The sequence below is a fragment of the Rhea americana genome, unplaced genomic scaffold (assembly GCF_003343005.1).
Source record: "Rhea americana isolate MKP2758 unplaced genomic scaffold, rheAme1 scaffold_11, whole genome shotgun sequence".
In the NCBI taxonomy this organism is placed as follows: Eukaryota; Metazoa; Chordata; class Aves; order Rheiformes; family Rheidae; genus Rhea; species Rhea americana.
The window spans coordinates 2,767,945-2,788,453 of record NW_028185150.1 but is presented as its reverse complement, the minus strand read 5'-3'; the positions used below and the strand labels follow the sequence as shown (position 1 = coordinate 2,788,453).

Below are 20,509 nucleotides of genomic sequence, written 5' to 3'. Positions count from 1 at the left end.
ACATTCAGATATGTGAGTCTGTTAGCCTACCTTCCATGCCTTTAGGAATTACGTATTTTTTTCAGCGCAGCCTCTGTCTCTCACAGTAAAAAAAGAAAATAAAAAAGAAAAAAACTCTTAGGTAGTAACCAAGATAGTATGATAGTATACAGCATGTCTGCAGAATCACCTTCATGGTGATGTTAGTCAAAACAGGCCTAAAACAGTACAACTCTGCAGTAGAAAACCAGAAGTGCAATTAGGGAATAGGCCACTTTGTGCCCACCTTTATTTACATTAACCAAAAATCTCTTTTTTCTCATTCCTTCATTTAGTTGATTGAACAGTACAATATGGTGTTTCTTTGACCTCCCCAGGAAACACAGCTCCCAATATTCCAGTACCTTTGCTGCTTCTTTAAACAGTTTGTCATCCACACTCTTTTGCCTGCAGTATTCGTAGTTGCAAATCTGTGGAATGTGCTATTTCATAAATCTCCTCAAAGTTGTTTGAACAATCCTCTTCCTTCATTGGCATTAACCTTTCTTTAACCTTATCTATCTTCATATTTAGCTCCTTCCTTATGACATCCTAGAGAAAATATCAATTTGTTTTCTATCATTCTTTCGTTAAAATATTGTTCTCTTGTTTCCTCAAATTTCTTGCTGTTTTAACTGGAAATTTGCATTGGATCACCTTAAAATGCTACTAATTTTGTGTGGTGAATCTGATTCACAACTGATAATCATTTACATGCATATAATGCATATGATATCTTTCTTTCAGAAGTGCTTTATGGAGCTTTATACAGCCCATATAAAGCTTAGCTTAAAGGTATTGTTTCAACTATCTATATAGCACAAATAAAAGATGAATAAACAAATATGTACTAGAATAGCAAAGACAAAAGTTTGTATTATGATGGAGAATATGTATTGTTAAATTACAAATAAATTAATTAAACATAAATTGCGTTGAATTGTCCCAAATTCAAATATCAGAATGCCAAGTTATTAAGAATTAAGATCACACAAAGYAAATGAAACTGTGTTAAGTAACATGAAGTAAAAGCCAAAAATCTCTTTAAGTTATTCATGCAATAATTACAAGATTAAGACATAGTCTGTTGCTCTGCAGTAGATTTTATTAATTTTGAAAAAAGTAGCCTATCCTCTGTTTCTCATGTTCCCCTCAGTGTCACACCCCTTGCTTTCTCTCAATGATGACACTGGAAGGTTGCTCAAGAGCTTTAACTCAAGCCTAGGCTTTAACCATAAGTACACTTATATTTGTATACTTCTATTATTCCATAGGGCTTAARGCAAGTTTGGGGACAACTACAACATCAGAAGAAGTTCTTTTATATCTGCTGAAATATAGTGTCATGTCAAGTACAGATACCAAGCCAAATCTCCTCCCCTCCAAGTGCTACCATGTGAAGCATAGTGACCTGAAATATGTGCAGGCAATCTTAATTCTTGCCTATTAAACTCTTACCTGAAATTCAGTGGTCTGGATGAAACACTGGATAGAGAAATTGAGTCTAATATGTTGTTTGATGTCTCCATACTTGAGGATCTCCTCAGTTCTCCTCTGCCAGGCTGCCCAGCTGTGCTGCCTTGTGCAAAGTTGAGTGAAGATGGGAACAAACAAGGGAGTCTTTCAGTTACTGATACCTGAGGTAGCATAATACCACAGAATCTGCATAGAGCAATAAAACTATACTAAGCACGTCTCCATTCACAAATAGCAGCTCAGAATTATGTATCTATGGACTACTGCTGCAGACAGATAACCTAGCTTGCTATACCAGTGGCCTGATCCACTATGGTAACTTCTTTGCTCCTAAGCTACAGTTCATACAAGGGAGAACAGAAAAATAATTATTTTCCATCCTAAAATTTCAACATTCAGGGATACTAGATATTTCTTAAATATCAAGACTCCACAGATTTCTCAGTCACAATGTTCTTACTTCAGATAGTGAGGAAGAAATTCAATGAGCAGATGGTATTTGGCTGTAGAAGACATTGTATCATGCAATGAAGAGATGCTTAAGTAAGGAGGGTTGGGTCAACAATTTGAATAAAGCAGCAGAAAGAAGTGACCATACCTGTTCATTTATGATTTCCACCTTTGCTTGAATTTAAAGTGTCTAGTCTGACCTCACCAGCAAATTACTACATTTGTAATCTGAGTATCCATTTGTGTCCTATCTAGAAATGTTACTTTCTCTCACTGGAGTCACGTTGCATTACATATAACTGCATTCCAGCAGTAAAATAATATTCAAGTATATTGCACGGGCAACAAATTTGGTTGAGAGCACACTGGATAAACCATGAGTCTACAGAGTAGCTGAAAGCGTTTCATTTCCTTGCTCTGTGTGGCAATTTTATCTCATATGTTGAATGGGAATAATAATACTGTAAAATGCTCTAGGATTCAGGAATTAGGAATGTTGTGCAAGTAAGACTAATCATTACTGCAGAGGGGGAAAAAAGGCAGTTGAAGAATAAGAGTAAAGAGGCCTGATTCCTCCAGCTTTTCATTAACTGAGTTTGTGACAGCAAGCAAGTCATTAACCTTTAGCTTTTCGATGTACTAACTGAAGGCTACAGGGCTTGTAAAAGTTTTAGCAGGAGCTTACCATGGAAAAGTATCTAGAATACCAAAAGGCTTCTGGGTGGTTTCCCAAACAGTAAGCGTATTTACAGGAAATACCGAATACAGCAATGAAATATGTTAAATGTGATAATAAATTTTCACATGATAGCACGTAAAAAATTGGAAACTGAATGAGTTAGTGAGACATCATCATCTGCGATTTCAATTTCCTCTATATCCAAAACCTACATAGGAGCTGCTGTATTACTTGTTACCCTCCCAAAAAAACTACCTTACACCCACAAGTGAGAGCCAGGCTGTTGATGGCAACAGATGGCAACAAGATCCAAGCTTGGCCCCATCTGGACTTTTTCTCAGGCTCTAACAAGGGCAAAATAAAAATTAGGCAAGACTTGGGGTTGCTGTTGCCAGAAGTGCCCTTACACTAATGCTGACATCTCTCTGCTTCCCAGGTTGCAGGGTCCTCTGTTTACTGGATAGGTGGTCTGGAGCACTGAAGGAAATTATACATAGGAAATGATTAAAGGATGCTCAGGATTGTGCTGGTGCGGCAATGAGAAAGGGGCAAACATGAAGCACAGTCTGTAACTGGTAATTTTGTGATTACTACTCATGAGATGATATAGAAAAATCTAATTACAAAACTGCAGAGAGAAAATACAAGAGGTCTGTTCTTTTAAGAAAGTCTGCCACCACTAAAAGAAAGGGTTTAAAATGTCATTTTACTAGCTTTAGCAGCGTGCCATTTAAAATTATAGTAAACTATATTACTACTTGTTCAGAAAATTTTTAACTAGGTTAGATATAGTGAAGCCACAGTAGCTCAGTTACAGATAGTGATTAACTAAAAGATCACTGCTGCAAAATATTCTGTATATTAACAAAAGCAATATTTTTCTGTTGGCTATAAATTTGAAACTATGTATTAATGAGAACCTTATTTTCACTTTTTCTTCATAGTCACATGATAAAATTGCTTGACCTAAATGTGTGAAAAATCATTGATTATGTTATAGCTAAGAACATTATAGGTCAGTAGTATCAGTCTCCTCTCATTCACATTTCAAAAAGAGACAGTTTTAGTAGTGGCTTCCCTGGAAGTCATATGGGAGTTCAGAAATTCTGTGTATCTGTGCAGCATGGCTGGATGCCTTGCAAAACGTTCTCTACAGGCATGGCTGATAGACTGGCAAAACCCACTTGTGCTTAAAATTGAGTGGAGTATCCTGGCAAAAGTCAGTGCTGTTGTTTTGCCTGCTGGCAAACAGAAGCACATCTGTATTTCCAGCACCAACTAACTTTCTCCACAGCTCACCAATGTTATGGCTGAATGGAAAACAATGGTCTGATTTGGCCGCCCTTGAGAACACTAGGTGAGTAGAGCAAGGCAGAAGATCTGACTATTGGCCCCCTGCATCCTCTGCTGTATGACTCACTGAATCTCTCTCTTCATCTTTCTGTTCTTAATGTCTCTGGAGATGTTCTTGATGAGGCCTTAGAAATGAAGCTTATTTTGTCTGACTCAGCCTTTTCAGTAATCAGATGTCCCCCTCGTAATACGCTGCAGCATGCAGACAGCACAGATAGTGCTATACTGCCTTAGATATTGCATCTATGTAATTAAACTTAACCTCAAGCTACTTATATAAGCGTATTTTTTTTTCTGCCTGTTGGAGTTCTGATGGCAGACCTTTGAAGACTTTTGACATATACCCTTAAAAAAAAAAAAAAAAAAAAAAGGCAGTAGATGTCCACAAAATTCAGATCCTCTTGGCCAAAAGCCAGTGGTAGAAGAGAGTTCCAGCCTATAGCGAGAAACACCAGTAGTTGGCAATGAGACAACCCAAAGATTGTCTGATTCCTCAGAGACTGGCTGAGAATTTGGATCTTCTGAGCCCTTTTTTTTACAATATAGCCTCTTTCCACAGCAGCAAAAATCTTCTTTCCGTATTTTTTTTTCAGAACCCTCAGCTTGTATATGCTTTGGAGTCTTTTCTGAAGTAAGGTTCTCTGTGCATTTAACAATAAATGTATTTTCTCTGCTAACAGCTATTTACACTCTAGCTTGCCATGCAGTTAAACAATAACAATCAAAGAACAGAGGATTTCCTAAGAATTAATGACTGGCTGGGCAGAATTTAAAGCCCGAGGTACAGCCAAAGGCTATTAACTCCAGCTGGTCATTAAAAATCCTTCGGAAATACCTTGCTTGAAGGTCAGTAGTACTGTTACAACAAATGTAGGCACATGGATTTATTTCATAGGTTGCATTTTTAGTTGGTATGCACAGGGCTTTTCTGGAGAATTTACACCTTCTTAATATTAACCAGCCCAATTACTTGAGTTACCTTTCAGCATTCCAGTCATCATTTCAGTTTAATTACATTCATTAGGAAAAATAGAAGCAGAGAACTCTTACAATTTTCAAATGAGTTTATCTTGTTATCATTTCAGATCTCTTGGCAGGCATGGGATGCTTTTTGCCTTTCAAACAAACATGCTGAAATGTGCCTGTGTTCACTGGGAAGTGCTCCATCTCCTCATTATCTCGTGTGTTTGCACAAAGACATGATCTCTTAGAATACCAGCTGGCCACCAGGCCAAAATGAAAATTTAACATAGGCAGGATTTTATAGGTTTTAACAAGAGCCTATAAATAACAAATCCATTTAAAACATCTTCTGGGGAGACAGTATAGTAGCAGAAGAAGGATTTGAGAAAATACATTTGGAATCGATTTGCTAGAACAGAGAAGAGGCCTTTAGTGGAAGTATTCCTGCTCGTAAGTGATGATAGGAACTGCATGGTTTTGAATAAAATGATGATTGACTTAAACTCTATAAACTACTGAAGAAATCTCAGATCTTATACTTTCTAATAGATCAGTTATCTTTCAGAACAGCCATCCACACACGACTTTTTATTTTTAGAATAATTCTGTTTCCAAAAAAATTAACAAAAATAACATATTGTGCAAGTATTGTCCTTGAAATACTGCTATTGCTGCTAGGGAAGAAAAAGGAAATTATGTAAATTTAGAAGAAAATATTACTTTTTACTGTTGTACCTATTTGTACAGTGATATTACAGAAAAGCACTACTATAGATAAAGCTGCATTGCCAATTATATAACATTTCAGCCTTTTATCTCACTCCTGATTTTCAATATGAATGTTAGACAACTCATTTGAAGTGTCTGTGCTTGGTCAGTGCATAAAAGCAGTTTTACTTTTGTCAAATGACAGATTTTTCTTTTTCATCAAAATTTAACTCCCTTGGCAATTACCTTTTGAGAGAGATGACTGGGCTTTAGGCCTTATTGTCAACACTTTTAATAAGATGGAGATGATTAGCAACACATCCCTTTTAGCTATTATTCCAATCACTATCAATACATACAGAAGTTTCTAAAGCCAGTCATCCTGCTTGGCACACAGTGTTGCAGCAGTGAAAACCATTATTTTCTTAAGGTACTCAGAGCTGCAGAGCAAAAAATAATTCCAGCAACCCTGTCAACATCCTATCTTACTACAAAATCTCCTATCATTGCTGCATGCTCTGGCATCTATTTTGCTTGTTTTCCACACACACGTATGAATGGAATGGATAGAGCAGCCACTCTGTTGTATTTGAAGATTATTTCTGTTGGCACATAGAATTACAGAATCAGTAAGGTTGGAACATATGTAATGGGTTTCTTCTATTTTGCACTGCAATATTTTTTCAGTGCCATCAGCAAGGTATGTATGTGTTACCTTAAGGCTTACCAAATAACCTAAGCCCAACTTCCGCTGAGCTGGGTGGGGAAGTCCTAAGGCACAAACCTCTAAACACTTACACGTCTGCCTAATTTTACACACTTGAGAGTCCTCTGAGAGTTAAGCACTTAATAAACATTTGCAGGATTGAAGTTTAAGTATTTTTGATTATAATACATTATTATGCATGCAGAAGTGTGCTCATCGCTGTATGACTATATTATCTGTGAATTTTGCCTCTCAGCCCCTAGTATTTAATAGCTGTAGCAAAATGCAGTCCATGAAGTCATAGTCCCAACTGAAATTCAGAAAAGTCTAAGAAATTCAGGTTCCTCCGACAAAAACAGAAGAGATGTTTTACCAGTTTAGGAAACTGTAATGGTTGCAAATGCTGCTTGTGGCTGGATATGAATTATTGACTTTTATACACTGTTTGGAAATCTGTGCTTTTAGTGTAAGAGACAGTGTGTATAAAACCAGATTTCGTCCTAAATGTGCTTTCAAGATGAAACATTCACCCCTCCAACATTAACTGGATAAGTTGCAGCAGTTAGAGTGAAAGGATGCCAAGATTAAACTATTTACTTAAAGGATTCCAATTTTTCCAAGCACCAAATGGTTTAAGTCTCTCAATCAGACAATTAACAAAACCACTATTCCAAAACACAACGTAGCCCCCCAGATATACACACTGGTTTAGCAGTATCTGATTGTCCGATGTATTGTGCATTGCTCTGAACAAAAAATTTCTCATCAAATGGATAGGTTCAACCTCAAAATTCATTTCAGATGTTCAAAATAGATACTGGCAAAATGTTTAAATGCCTCTATATTTTAAACCACCGCTTGTCTTCCTGTGAACAAATACTTGAAAAAAACTTTGAAATAATTTTGTTTTCACCGAGGTCTTCAACACTTGTCTTGGAAAACGTGGAAGACTTCTTGTTTTCCAAGCCCTAGCACTTCATATTAATCATGCATTAGGCAGACTTCTTTCCTTGTTAGGAGAGCTAGATATCGCTCAACTGGCTAAAGAAGTGCTTTTTTCAGAGCTGAATATGTAACAAAAGAAAAGGAAGCCTTCTTTTCTTTCCATACCTTAACATTTATTCCCTCTAGTTTACCTAATGGTAAAGGGTCAACTTGGGAAAGTCCATTTTTCAGATGGATAGAAGAGGAAATAGGACCAAACCCAAGTTAAAATCCAAGTGACTTAGTCTGTTAAAAAAAAAAATGCAAACACAAATTTCAGTTCTTCAATAACAGAAAATCAAGTTTAACTCAGTGAAGCTGAAAGCCCCACATTTTTTGATTAATCTAAAAGATTACACTGGGAGAGGCAGTGTAATCTCAATTTCCCGGTTACAGAAAATCTGTTCATATTAAACAAACCATAAACCCTTTAGAAAAATGTGATGATAATGAATTAATCTCTGAAAGTACTTAGGTAACTAATCCAGTAATTAAAGCATAGATTTTGTTTAATATCTTGTAAGCAACCAGTCACACATCTATGTTTTCTGCTAGAGTGGCAGACTGGAACTTAATAAGAGGACCTCATTATGAAATATGCTTCACCTTAAAACTCTCCAGAGAAAATGCTTTGACCCTGCAGCGCTCTTTAAGCAGATCATATTTGATCAAAAGTTCACTAGGGTACCGAAAGCTTCCTACAAATGAAAGACTTAGATTTTATCACCTATTACAAGATAAAACCATGAAAGAATGGGAAAGTATTCCATTCCAAGTGTTACTGTTTTTTGTTGCAATTAATTTGAGCTTAGTTTTAGGTGATGTAAAACTGTTTGATTCATGAAACTTTGGAGAAACAAATATTCAAGAAGTTAACTTGATGAGCTTTCTTTGCCACTGACCATCTGACCATAGATATGCACCTATAAATTTGCAAGTAGAATTTCTGAAATCAAAGAACATTTTCAGCTGTGGGGTTTATGCAACTTTGACAGGCATTTTCATTTAAAAAGTGTCAGTTTCTGACATCTGATCCTGACTTCTTTGCTCCTTCTGACCCACCAGTCCCAGACTTCCGTCTCAGAGGTCCCCAACTCTTCTTAGCCCTGTCATCTTCTGGCTCAAGCCCCCTTTACACTCCCACAGCCTAACCCTTGATTTCCCAAACCTCCTTCCTTGTTACTGCCCAAGCACAAGGGATATTCATTCTTCTTCCCCTACTGTCAAGGTTGTTTGAGAGGATATTCCCACTGCTTTCCAAAATTCAGACCCAGACAATGCTCTTTCTGGCTCTTTCCTCCTCATCTGCCACTCTTTTTTTGGCTTTCTTGTCTGCTCATATGAAGAGCCTTTCGCTCTTTCACAACATCACAGAATGGGGGGCTGAGTTTGAAAGGAACCTCTGGAGATCAGCTGGTCCACCCCCACTGCTCAAGTAGGGTCACCTAGAACATGTTAGACAAGATCACATCCAGGTAAGTTTTTAATATCTCCTGAGAAGGAGAGTCCCAAACCTCTCTGGATAACCTGCTCTGTCACCCTCACACTAAGGAAGTTCTTCCTCATCTTCAGGTGGACCTTCCTGTGTTTCAGTTTGTGCCCGTTGCCTCTTACCCTGTTGCTAGGCACCGCTGAGAAGAGCCTGGCCCCATCTTCTTGATATCCTCCCTTAAAGTATTTGTAGACACTAATAAGATCCCCCCTCAGTCTTCTCTTCCCCAGGCTAAACAGGCCCAACTCTCGCAGCTGTTCCTCATAGGGCAGATGCTCCAGTCCTCTGATCATCTACGTAGCTCTATGCTGGACTCTCTCCAGCTGCTCCAAGTCTCTCTTGTACTGGAGTGCCAAGAATTGGGCACAGTACTCAAGATGTGGCCTCAACCAGGGCTGAGTAGAGAGGCAGAATCACCTCCCTCCACCTACTGGCAACACTCTTCCTAATGCACTCCAGGAGACCATTGGCCTTCTTGGCTACTAGGGCTCATTGCTGGCTCATGGTCAGCTTGTTGTCCACCAGCACTCCCAGGTCCTTCTGTGCAGAGCTGCTCTCCAGAAGGTCAGCCTCGAGCTTGTACTGGTGCATAGAGTTATTTCTTCCCAGCTGCAGGACCCTTCACTTGCCCTGGTTGAGGTTCCTCTCCACCCAACTCTCTAGCCTGTCCAAATCTCTCTGAATGGCAGCACAACCTTCTAGGGTAACAGCCACTGCTCCCAGCTTGGGATCATCAGCAAACTTGCTGAGGAGGCACTCAGTCCCTTCTTCCAGGTCATTGATGAGTAAGTTGAACAAGATGGACMCAGTACTGAGCTCTGGGGAACACTGCTAGCTACAGGCCTCCAACTAGATTCTGAGCCGCTGAGCACAATCCTCTTGAGCTCTGCCTTTCACCAATTCTCATTCTACCTCGCTGTCCACTCATGCAACCCACACTTCCGGAGCTTGCCTAGGAGGATGTTAGGACATCCTTGACATCCCTTGCCAGATTTAATTCCAAAGGGGCCTTAGCCTTCCTCATCACATTCCTGAATAATCTGTTCCAGTATTCCTCCCAAGTGGCCCGTCCTCCTTTACCACATTCTGTGTGCTTTCTTGTTCTGTCTGAATTTTGCCAGGAGCTCCTTGTTCATCCACACAGGTCTCCTGCCCCCTTTGCTGGACTTCTTACTCATAGGGATGCAGTGCTCTTGAGCTTAGAGGAAGTGATTCTTGAATATTAACCAGCCCTCTTGGACCCCTCCTTCCTCCAAGGGCCTTAACCCATGGGATTCCTCCAAGTAGGTCCCCAAAGAAGCCACAGTCTGCTCTCCTGAAGTCCAGGGTTGCAATCCTAGTTATTGACTTGCTTCCTCCACACAGGATCCTGAACTTAACCATCTTATGGTCATTTGCAGCCCAGGCTGCCCCCAACCTTCACATCTCCAACTCATCCTTCTTTGTTGGTTTGGACAGCACACCCCTCCTCACTGGCTCCTCCATGACATGTGTCAGAAAGTTGTCATTGATGCTCTTCTGGAGATTCCTGGACTGTTTTGCCTTGCTATGTTGTCTTTCAAGCAGATATCAGGGTGATTGAAGTGCCGTATGAGAAGCAGGGCCTGTGATCATGAAGCTACTTTCAGCTTCCATTCTTCCTGACCGGATCCATGGATGCAGGCCATGGATCACAAATCTCCAATGAGAAAGCCAGGAAAGGCAGCATGGCAACCAGACTCCCAGCTGTGCGTAAGGGATGCCCTTTTGTACATCCCTGCTGTATTGCTTCTTCACAGGGACTTCCAGAGTCTTGGCTTGTTCACATACTTAGCCTGTTAGGTGGCACGTGAGGAGTAATGTGATGTTATTAATGAGATGCATGTCCCCTGGAATAGGGGGACAAAAGGGCAAAAATTATCTTTTTCCTACTTCTTGGTCTAACACACAGTTTCAGCAGAAATTCAGAGTAGTGCAAGCATCCTTGCAAAGAAGTCTTCAAATGGAAAGCTACTTCAAGGCCAGAGAAAATAATTTTAAGTGACTCAAGGGAGTGTCTTCAAGTAAAATCCTTTTGCTTCTGTTACATATATATTAAGGAAGCCAATAGGACCATTTCCAGTAAGTCAGTGCCCTTCCATTTTTTTCTGTACCCTGAAGAAGTGAATCAAAACAAGAAGAGTATAGAGAAGCAGTCTAGAGACTCCCATAGTCTGTTGGGAAGTGCAGAACATTTTTTAGGACGTGTCAATGAGGACAGCCCCTAGACCAGAAAAACCCCACCTTTCTAGAGCCTCTCCCTCTAATTTTCCCCTCAGTGAGTTTATTGAACAACAAAAATTAAAGCAGAAACCAAGTATTAAATGATATACACCAGGAATGCCAGCCTCAACAAAATTCTGAAACTCCAGGTGCAACTTCCTCCATTTTGAAAGACTTTTAAAACATTTCAGAACAAAAAAGTGCATGCAAAAATATAGGCCTACCTGGTGTTTATCTTGGACTCAGTGCTAGAATAACTTGCCAGTAGCAAATTCCACACACTTGAACCACAGCTCATTCTATGCGATCGCGTGTTTCCCATCAGACACACACACACAGACCCGCACACACACATGCTGCGTAGAAAAACATTTAAAAAGCCAGCATCAACATTATAAAAAATATCCCCCCAAGCAAGTTATCACCTCCCCTATGAGCAGGAACACTAGGCTCTTATGCTCGGCAGCCCGTCACAGCCAAATCTCGTGAGCCTCCCTTACCCAGCAGAATGAGACTCTCGCTGATTTTACTCAAACTTAAAAATGTGACTTTTTAAGAAACTTTTGTGGATGCACCCACATGCACTTCGGTATGATTCGTTTCTCTTTTTCTGCTCCATTTTTCCTTCTCTTTTTACTGTTTTTCTCAGCATCTCTGCTGAGACAAGGCAAGCAAATGAGCACTACAATGTGTGTGTGTGAGTATGTGTGTTAGAGTGTGTGTGTGTGTGTGTGCGCGCATGCGTGTTCACTACTGCATGCCATACAATCCCAGTGCAGCATTCCAAATTTGAATCAAATTTTACTGTTAGCATAGTGTAACTCACACTTTCATATATATTTTCCAGCCAAGCGTTAAAGTGCTGCTATCCCATTTCTGCAAATGCTTTAGTACATATTTAATTTACTCAGTGTAGTAAATGAAGCATCTATGGGCTTGAGGGATCAGGGCCAAAGTCACTTTTTGTTAGGAGAATCCTGAGTTCTCTGTAACAGAATGCTTTCTGCTAAAAATATCTACTAAACATATCTGATATAAATGACTTTCCTTGTGAAAATAAATGTGTTTGGAAAACTTGAGCAAAACCATAACCATACAACCATTTGCACACAGCAGACAAACAAAGCAACAAAGAAGTGGGTGAGCACTTCCCTGGGGACCTGCCTTGAGAGGCTTCCTAGGGATGAACCTTCACAACATTTTTTTTTCCCTGGGATTTCTCAGGCCTTGCAGGATATTGCTTGGAAGTCTCCTTGAGGAGATGCAAGCAGGAAGGTGAGGAAGAGGCAGGAAAAAGGGAGAAAGATCAGCGTTTTAGTGGTGACTGCCATCCTAGCTAAATGGAAGAAAGATGGGCTATCTCCATACATAGAGAGCCACTGCCACAAAGCTGAAGGCTGCTATTTGGGTTGTTATACTTTGAGTACAACCATTTTTTAGACTCAAAAGTTCTGGAAGATCTAAACGAAAAGCAAATTTAAAAGGTGGTAATTTAATTCCAAATGGGCAAAAACATACAATTTTGAAATATCAAAATAATTAAAGACAGATTGAATATAATGTCAGGAACTTGGAGGCACAGGATTCATGAGCATATCCCAGAAGAACTCTTCTGTGTCCTTGATGGGAGAGGGCCAGGACACTTTCATGAAAAAACCTCTGCTGGCTGGTTTTTCTTGGGCAATGTTCTGTTTCTGATGGAAATCAGAAAGTCTCCCAGAACACATGAAACCATTCAAGAAATTCCAGATACCATCAACAAAAATACAACTTACAATCTGAGGGAAGAAAGAAAAAAAACTTTTTTGGGCTTGATTCATATCCTCTATTTTGAGCTAGCTCAGGTATGAGTTGAGGCCTCTACAGAGAGAAAGTCCTACTTGATCCATAACAAAAGATAGGTATCTCCATGGGTTGATTCACTGTGTGCATATCCAGTATTAAAGGAAGCATATGAATAGCATAAACAGGACCACACTGCTCATGCTCCCATGTATGGGCCAAGCCCTGCAACTATTAACACAAATGCAGATTTACCTATGAGCAACTCCTTTCAAGAGGATTTAAAAGTAATACTTGCTTAAGGCTGAGCACGTTCTTGATCAGCCTTGCTGACTCACAGTTTGTTCCCATTAGGTTTGGCAGGAATGTCCATGACACTCCACGTACACTCATTTCAATAACAAAGTATTAAAAGTTCTTAATAGCTCCTAAGGAACCATAACCAACTAATGTGTAAATCCTCATTAGTTCACGGGCTACTGATTCAATGGACTGTAATGGTTACTTTGGAGCATAACAATCTATTGCATTAGTGAACATCCATTGAAATTAGTTTAAATCTATGTACTATATAATTCATTGGGAAATTTATTAATGAATGAGATTAAAGCTTTCACAAACAATGTGCGTAAAAGCCCTTTTTGTCTCTGTACTTTTCCTCAAAATTATGCTGAAATGCCTGGCAATAGGATAGAGATGCAGAGTGATAAGAAGTGAATTAACAAAATAAAGCAATATTAAGTTGTTAACTTATACAGAAGAATCAGAAGTCACACCTTACGTATGTTAGTATTTGCACCAATTATATGCTTAGTAATTTGGTATATTCATATTTAGACCTTTTTAAGGGCTAAGCATAACTTAACTCAATTTATAGTTCCATTTTCTTGTTTGTTTTAATACGAGCCACATCATTTAACAAACCTGTGAATGCATGGCTTTCACAAAGCTCATACCATGGATACTTTTATTCCATTCGTTTAGTTTCATAAGATCTTCTGTGGCTGATTTTTTTCCAAATTCTGAAAAGCTGAAACTGAACACAGAGATTTCCTCCTCCTTTCACCAGGTAGGAAGCTCCATAATGCTAACATCAAAATAAAACTTTTAGCTGTCTTTTAGGTGTTATCTAACAATCTGTGCAAGTGCTACGCTAAGGTGTGTGGTACAATACAATACTTTTATCTTTTTTTACATCTTTACATCTGAATCCACTAGAGTCCTCCAAAATCTTATGGAATGGTACAGAAGTACATTAAAATGGCAACCAAAGTAAATACTCTCAACTTAAAATAGCTTACTTACTGTGGTTGCATGGAAGTCAAGTGATAAAGGTTTGCATGAATTCTCATACACTGTTTGCTATTTATTGAAGGTGGAAGTTGCGAGCACCCTACTTGTTTTCTACTGAAATAAGGTGTTCAAATCTGGGTTTTAACAACTAGCAAAATATCTGCTCCCCTCATTTAATGAGGACATATAACCCATTTAGTTTTTAGAGGTAAACTATAATTACAGATGGGTTATACATTTGGTAACTGGATAATTGTTATTTTAACCTCAAGATTATTAGTTTAAATCCAGCCCATTCCAAAGGTCATGTGTCACCTATGTTTGGTGACCTATGATTTCAGGTATACTTTCAGTGAACCACCATTGACATGGGAGGCTGCTGTGCAGCCCCACCATGCAACACAGACCAGCAATGCAATCCACAACCCATGTCACAAGGAGAGGGAGAGCAAACATTTCTGTTAGTCAAAGTTACGTAGGCTGGAGAAAGCAAGCATAACAAAACTCTTTCTTTGAATCATTTCTACCTACTGAATATTTAACATTTAACTCCTTTCCTTTCTTTCAAAAGCCAAGCCAGACCTTTTTGCCTCCATAAGTCTACTCTCCAATGCAATTTCAGAGAAAAACCTCAGAGCTGCTAAACTGGATACTCCCTAGAAAAGGGAGGTAGAAGGAAAATCAGTCTCCTTACTTAGGCTTTAAAATACAATGGTGATACCATTCTGGGCTTTCTAAACCACAGGCTGGAGCTCTCCCTCTTTCCAGAGTCAGGATTCAGGCTGCTATGTGCTTGCAGCTCCTTTGAGCAAGTTATAGTGGGTTGACTAATTCGAGGCAGATGCACCTCTATGCCCTGTAGCCTTACCCTGCATCAGGGCCGAGCGGGACTAGCTGGTACAGCTGAAGCAACACTAGTAACTTATCTACAGAGTCACAGCTGCTAAAATGGGGATGGAGCTGTTTCAGGGTAGGGTAAGAGGTGCGGATGCAACTACAGACAATGTCAAAATCTGATCTTTTGCTTACATAGTACCCTTGGAGGCAGCACCTTTTCCACATTACCAAATACTTGTATATACTGACCTTTTCTATACAATAAGCAGCACACACTGTCTTCATTTTTTTGTGTTTAATTAGCTGCTGTTAACTACATGAAGTTACACCAGGCAAGTATTTCTTAAGCCACTTGGTCTGGGCAGTGCCATTCCCTGGCACATGTCCTGTTTCAGCAATAAGGGCCAACATGTTTGCAGCAAAATGGACAAGAATGATTAAATGGAATATAGGGAAGCAGTAATTGTTCTCATTATTTGCAGGAGCCATTAAAAGTAATTACAATTTGGCAAAGGTGATTTTTCAGCTTTAAACAGCCAGTGTCTCAGACGCTCTTTGGGAATGAGAGTTACCAAAAATGAAACACCTGTTTATACATCAGTGCTGCTGCACTTCAGCAGCATGCAGCATTCCTGAAGCTGTTAAATACATGCATTATGCCAACAAAAATTTGGCCACTTGTTTACTTAAGGCCTGAATAAATATGGCTGATCTCTGACAAAAATCTGATTAAAGTCTTACCTGGGATTAATAAGACTGACAGGAGAAGTTTCATTTATTACAAACCTAAATATAACAAGTAATAGAATGTAAATAACTGCAGTTGATGTAAAATGGAATTTTGAAAGAAAAATCCTATGTTCTAAGAGGAAGTATGTATTGATTTATTCCTATGGTTTCTAGTCTAGTGCACGGAGCCATTTTCATTAACGTCTGGGACAAAAATGACAAAGGAAGTGTGTTCAGCTGGTGCATGATTTTAACAGACACAGAGTGATCATCTCAGGAGCTGTAACCCACTAAAATCTGCAATTTGACTCAAAATAACACTTCTTGCCACTAGTCTTTTGGATTTGAAAAAAAAGTGCAAGTAACAAAATATGTGCAAGAGTTTCGCAGTTAGCAAAATATATATGCAAGAGGTTTGCAGTTCAAGTCCTTTAATGGTATTTATCTTTTTTATGGTTAAACTTACAGAGAGTGTAAAATATAAAGTGATATTCATATTTTATCTGCCTGTGAAAAATATAGGCTGAATTATCCAAAAACACATTCAGGCTTTTGGTTAGGACTTTAGAGGACTCACGTGATAGATTCACGTAAGGGATATGGGATAAACCTAAGGATTGCTGGCTCTATGGTATTTTGGTGTATGTTCAGCACCCTATCTTTGCACACTGCAAGCCACACAGGAGTTTAAGACACACACGAATGCTGACAGGGATGTTGCTACTCACAATATTTACTCTGGTACCCACCACAATAGTCCTTCCTTCCCAAAGAGAGCTCGGCTGGGGCCCAGCATACTGGCTTGCAGTTGTTAACATGCTTCTTCACAGAAGTGTTGCCAAGATGCTCCCACCTTAGGGAGCTCTACAGCCATCAGAATTCTGATATTTTTATTGTTGTTCCACAAAGTGTGAAAAACTGACTTTTCCAGTTCATTTCAAGGAACAACCATGGACAGAAGAAAAGCCAAACAATTTCCACTCCTCTCTAAGCAGAAGTAACCTGTATGATGAAATATCCCAGGTGTTAAACATCTACATTAAATATTTTGTTCAGAAAGAAAAAGTGTTTAATCCAGTCCCGTATCTATCCCCACTGATGTAAAAAATGGCAATAGAGTAAATAGACAGGAACATATATGTTACAATTTAGGCATAATTTTAGAATTTGTTCCTTCTCCAAAATAGGCCAGATCTGAATCTTCCAAACACCCTGAATATTGGAACATCCCAGATTCATGCTCCAAATTACAGAGGTTTCAGATTTGGGGGTTGACTTTGCTGAACTGCATAAATCTGCAGTTCAGAACTAAGACTGATGTTTCAAGTTGGATTTAGGCTCAGCTCTAGCTATGAATATGCAATCTGGCAAGTGATACAGTAACTATTTGACAACAGCACACAACTGACTTGATGATAATACAGCATGGGCTCTGAAGGACAACTGTGACTTCCTCCATATCAATCAGTATAATTGTATGATTGTACACACATGGTTGACCACTGCATAAAAAAGTATTCTAGAAACAATCAGATCCGTAACCAATAAGTTATAGTATTTTTTATTCATGTTAGAATTTCTATCAGTGTTTGAACATTAATATTTAGAGAGTTTTTACAATTTCCATTCAAGGTTTAAAATGAGAACCACACTAGATCACAAATGGTAACTAAAACACAGTTCAGAATTATATGAATATTCACACTCTCTTTTTCTCTTAACACTGTTAAACACTTTCTTTTCTGCCAGGGGGTTTACAAGGAAAAGTGTGCACTGTAATCACATCTCAGCAGTGTTCCAAAACATAATGGTATCATCATTACATATAAACTCTTTAAAAATATACTTCTGTCAAAAGACTTGATGACTACTATGTACACTACAAAAATAAATTTTCATATAAATAAATTATATGGCATAATTTTATCTTTGTAACTGAAATGACATAAACCCACTCCTACCAAAACAGGCAGGCAATGAGACCCAGTTTGAATATTTTTTTCCTTTTAACTCCTGACGCTAAAAGCTACAATGAGTCCTTAATGTAAATGTTATATACTCTTTCCTATTTAACATTAGTAAGCATTCTATACAAATAAAAATCCATTAAAAAGTAAAAACATAGATGTAATAGTGTTTCCAATAGAAATAAAATCCCTGCATTTTGTTTGTTATAGACTGGCATGACAAATACTGTAAGAAAACATTCTTATGATACAAAAAAATAAAAAACAAAAAAAAAAAAAAAAAAAAAAAAAAAAAAAAAAAAAGAAAAGAAAAAGAAAAAGAAAAGAGAGAAAAAGGAAAAAAGAAACAACCCAAAGGAAATGTTGCCAGCCACTGGGTTCTCCCTTTGCCAATGTGACTCTCTGAGAAGAAAGTCTATGTGGTGCACGAAGCAGCAGGCAGCTCAGGCACAGACATGGAGAGAGAGAGGGGGCCAAGGGAGCCTGATGGCCTCGCAGCTCTTCCTCACTCACCCCACCGGCCGCTGCCTCGGAGCAAGAGGAGGGCACTGGTGCTGACCCCTGACATGGGAGTGCACATGCTTGGCCGTTGAAGGTAGCTTCCCATTAGGATCATACAGTTTTATTGCAGAGCTTTTCTGATCTGAGGTCACTACGCTGCTCATGCTAAACTGGGGCCCCTCATCTTTTTGTCATTAACAGCTGTCCTGTTAAGACAGTGAACTGGACCACTAGGCAGTCATGACATTAACCCTTAGTGTGCATCAAAACAGTAGCTTATGTATCACGGGAACAAAATCAGGCTCTTGCCTGCTGTGAGCGTTCACATTGGAGATCTGTAAACAAGTGCCTCGTGTCAAAGTGTTTTCAAGTGAGCGAAAAAAAAGGCACAAGAATTTGTGCATTCTAGTTACCCTCATTTGCTGTGCTGGAAAGGTCTGAGGGCAAAGACAGACTCCCTGCAGACACTGGAGAAACATGCTTTAGCATCAAATAATTGGCTGCTGCTGCTCAGGCGTCAATCTTAAAGAAAATCCCCACTAGCGCTGTGCTTAGAAACTATTAGTTTTTTTTGTTTGGCTCTCAATACATATTTTAACATCCACATGCTCTGAAAAACAGCTTGCAGAAGGCCATAAAAAAGATGGAGGGAGAGAGAGATAATGAGAACTTCTGATCTAAGCATTTTAAATTAAGGTTCTCCACTCTTAGGATTTGGTTCCAACAAGAACATACAGATTGTACTTTTTCAGGCCCTTCACCTGCAGCAATCCATCTTTAGTTTAAAAATAATAACAATAAAAAAGCTAAATTAGTTTCACAAAGGGATCCCAGTTTAGCTGTTTTAATTAAAAGTGCCAATGCAGCATGGGAAAAAACAAACACACAGAGGGGAAAAAAAAAAAAAAAACACCCCAGGCTTTATGTGTCATTCATTACAGTCCTGGACCCAACAGAAAGTAATTTATATTTAATAAGTGAAAATAGAAGATTTTAATATATTTTTTTCATTCTTCCATTTGATTTTTGTCACTTACTACTAACTTTCTTCCTGTCATGAAAATAAGGTGACAGAGGATACTGCTTTGAACGTTCTAAGGACACAGCTGAGCTGTGGCTCACCATTAAGCAATTAGATTATTCAATTTTTAATGCCTCTCATAAGTAACAGTATCAGCATCGAAATAAGGCATATGCTTATTGAATTTCTATAACCACCAGCACCTCTCAATATCCAGCACCTTTTGAAGTGAAAAAGAATGGTTATAGTGTTTGCACTTACCTGGCACCATTTATGAAAAATATCAAAGCACTTCACAAACAATAATTAAGCCTCACAATTCTCCTGGGAGGTAGGTAAGTATAATTATAGCCATTTTACAGATTGAGAAACTGAGGCACAGGGCAGTTAAGTGACTTGACCAAAGTCAATATATACAAAGTCATTAACAGAGTGGGAAACTGAACCACAACCACAAACCCTGACTCCCTATCTTCTCTTCTATTTTGTCTTGGCCATCTGATGACAGCAGTCTATGGTATGTGTTGGTAGACGCCAGTGCAGTTTTCACTAGTGCCTACAAACAGGGAAAGCCAGACTTGCACCAGCATCAGAGCATTTCTAAGCCCACCAAGGGTTACCATACAGTAAAAGAGATAAACTACAGTACACCGGGAACATACACACACAAGCATGCACACTTCCAGATGCATACATGGATACACACAGTAAAACAAAACCTGCACATAGCTAAACCTATTTAAGCTTCCAAAGTTAACGTGCTTTTCTTCATATCTGCTTATTTTAAAAAAATTATCACGCATAGCGTGTTTGAAAGTTAACAGTAACATTTCATACTACCACAGGGTTGTGATACGCAAATTTAAAATATTTTAAACAGAATGTACCTTTACAAAAACAAAAATCCTATTACATAAGCAATATTTGCATAGAATTATACAAGTAAATTATACAATATTTAAGCAGCAGCAACTTACGCTGAAATTTAGAACTAGATTAAGCTTAGTTGTGACACAGAGATCAATGTACAGTAAGTACAGAACACAAACAATATTGTCCCCACTCTAACTGGAGGCAAATGACTCCAGATTATACTACTTTACACTGTTCTTTTGTATATTACATATGTTTACATCTTTTAAATATTTATAGAAATATTTAACAAAATAGTACAATAGGTTACAGTAACAGTGAACTGTTGTCCTGATGCAGCATATCCTTTTCCACATCTTTGAGCAGTTCTCTTCAAGCAGTTCTGGAAATACAGTTTTCCATCTTTGGCCTCTTCTTTGCTTCAGTTATTACCCTT

At 38.7% G+C, this 20,509-nt stretch overlaps 1 protein-coding gene across 1 annotated transcript in view; it reads right to left on the bottom strand.

Moving 5' to 3' along the window:
* Nucleotides 1-17,253: 17,253 nt before the first annotated feature.
* PTCH1 (patched 1) overlaps nucleotides 17,254-20,509 on the bottom strand; it is a 75,740-nt gene continuing 72,484 nt past the window's right edge. The window contains exon 23 of the mRNA XM_085312887.1: nucleotides 17,254-20,506. The gene's annotated coding sequence lies outside the window, so the exon portion shown is untranslated. The remainder of the gene's footprint in view (nucleotides 20,507-20,509) is intronic.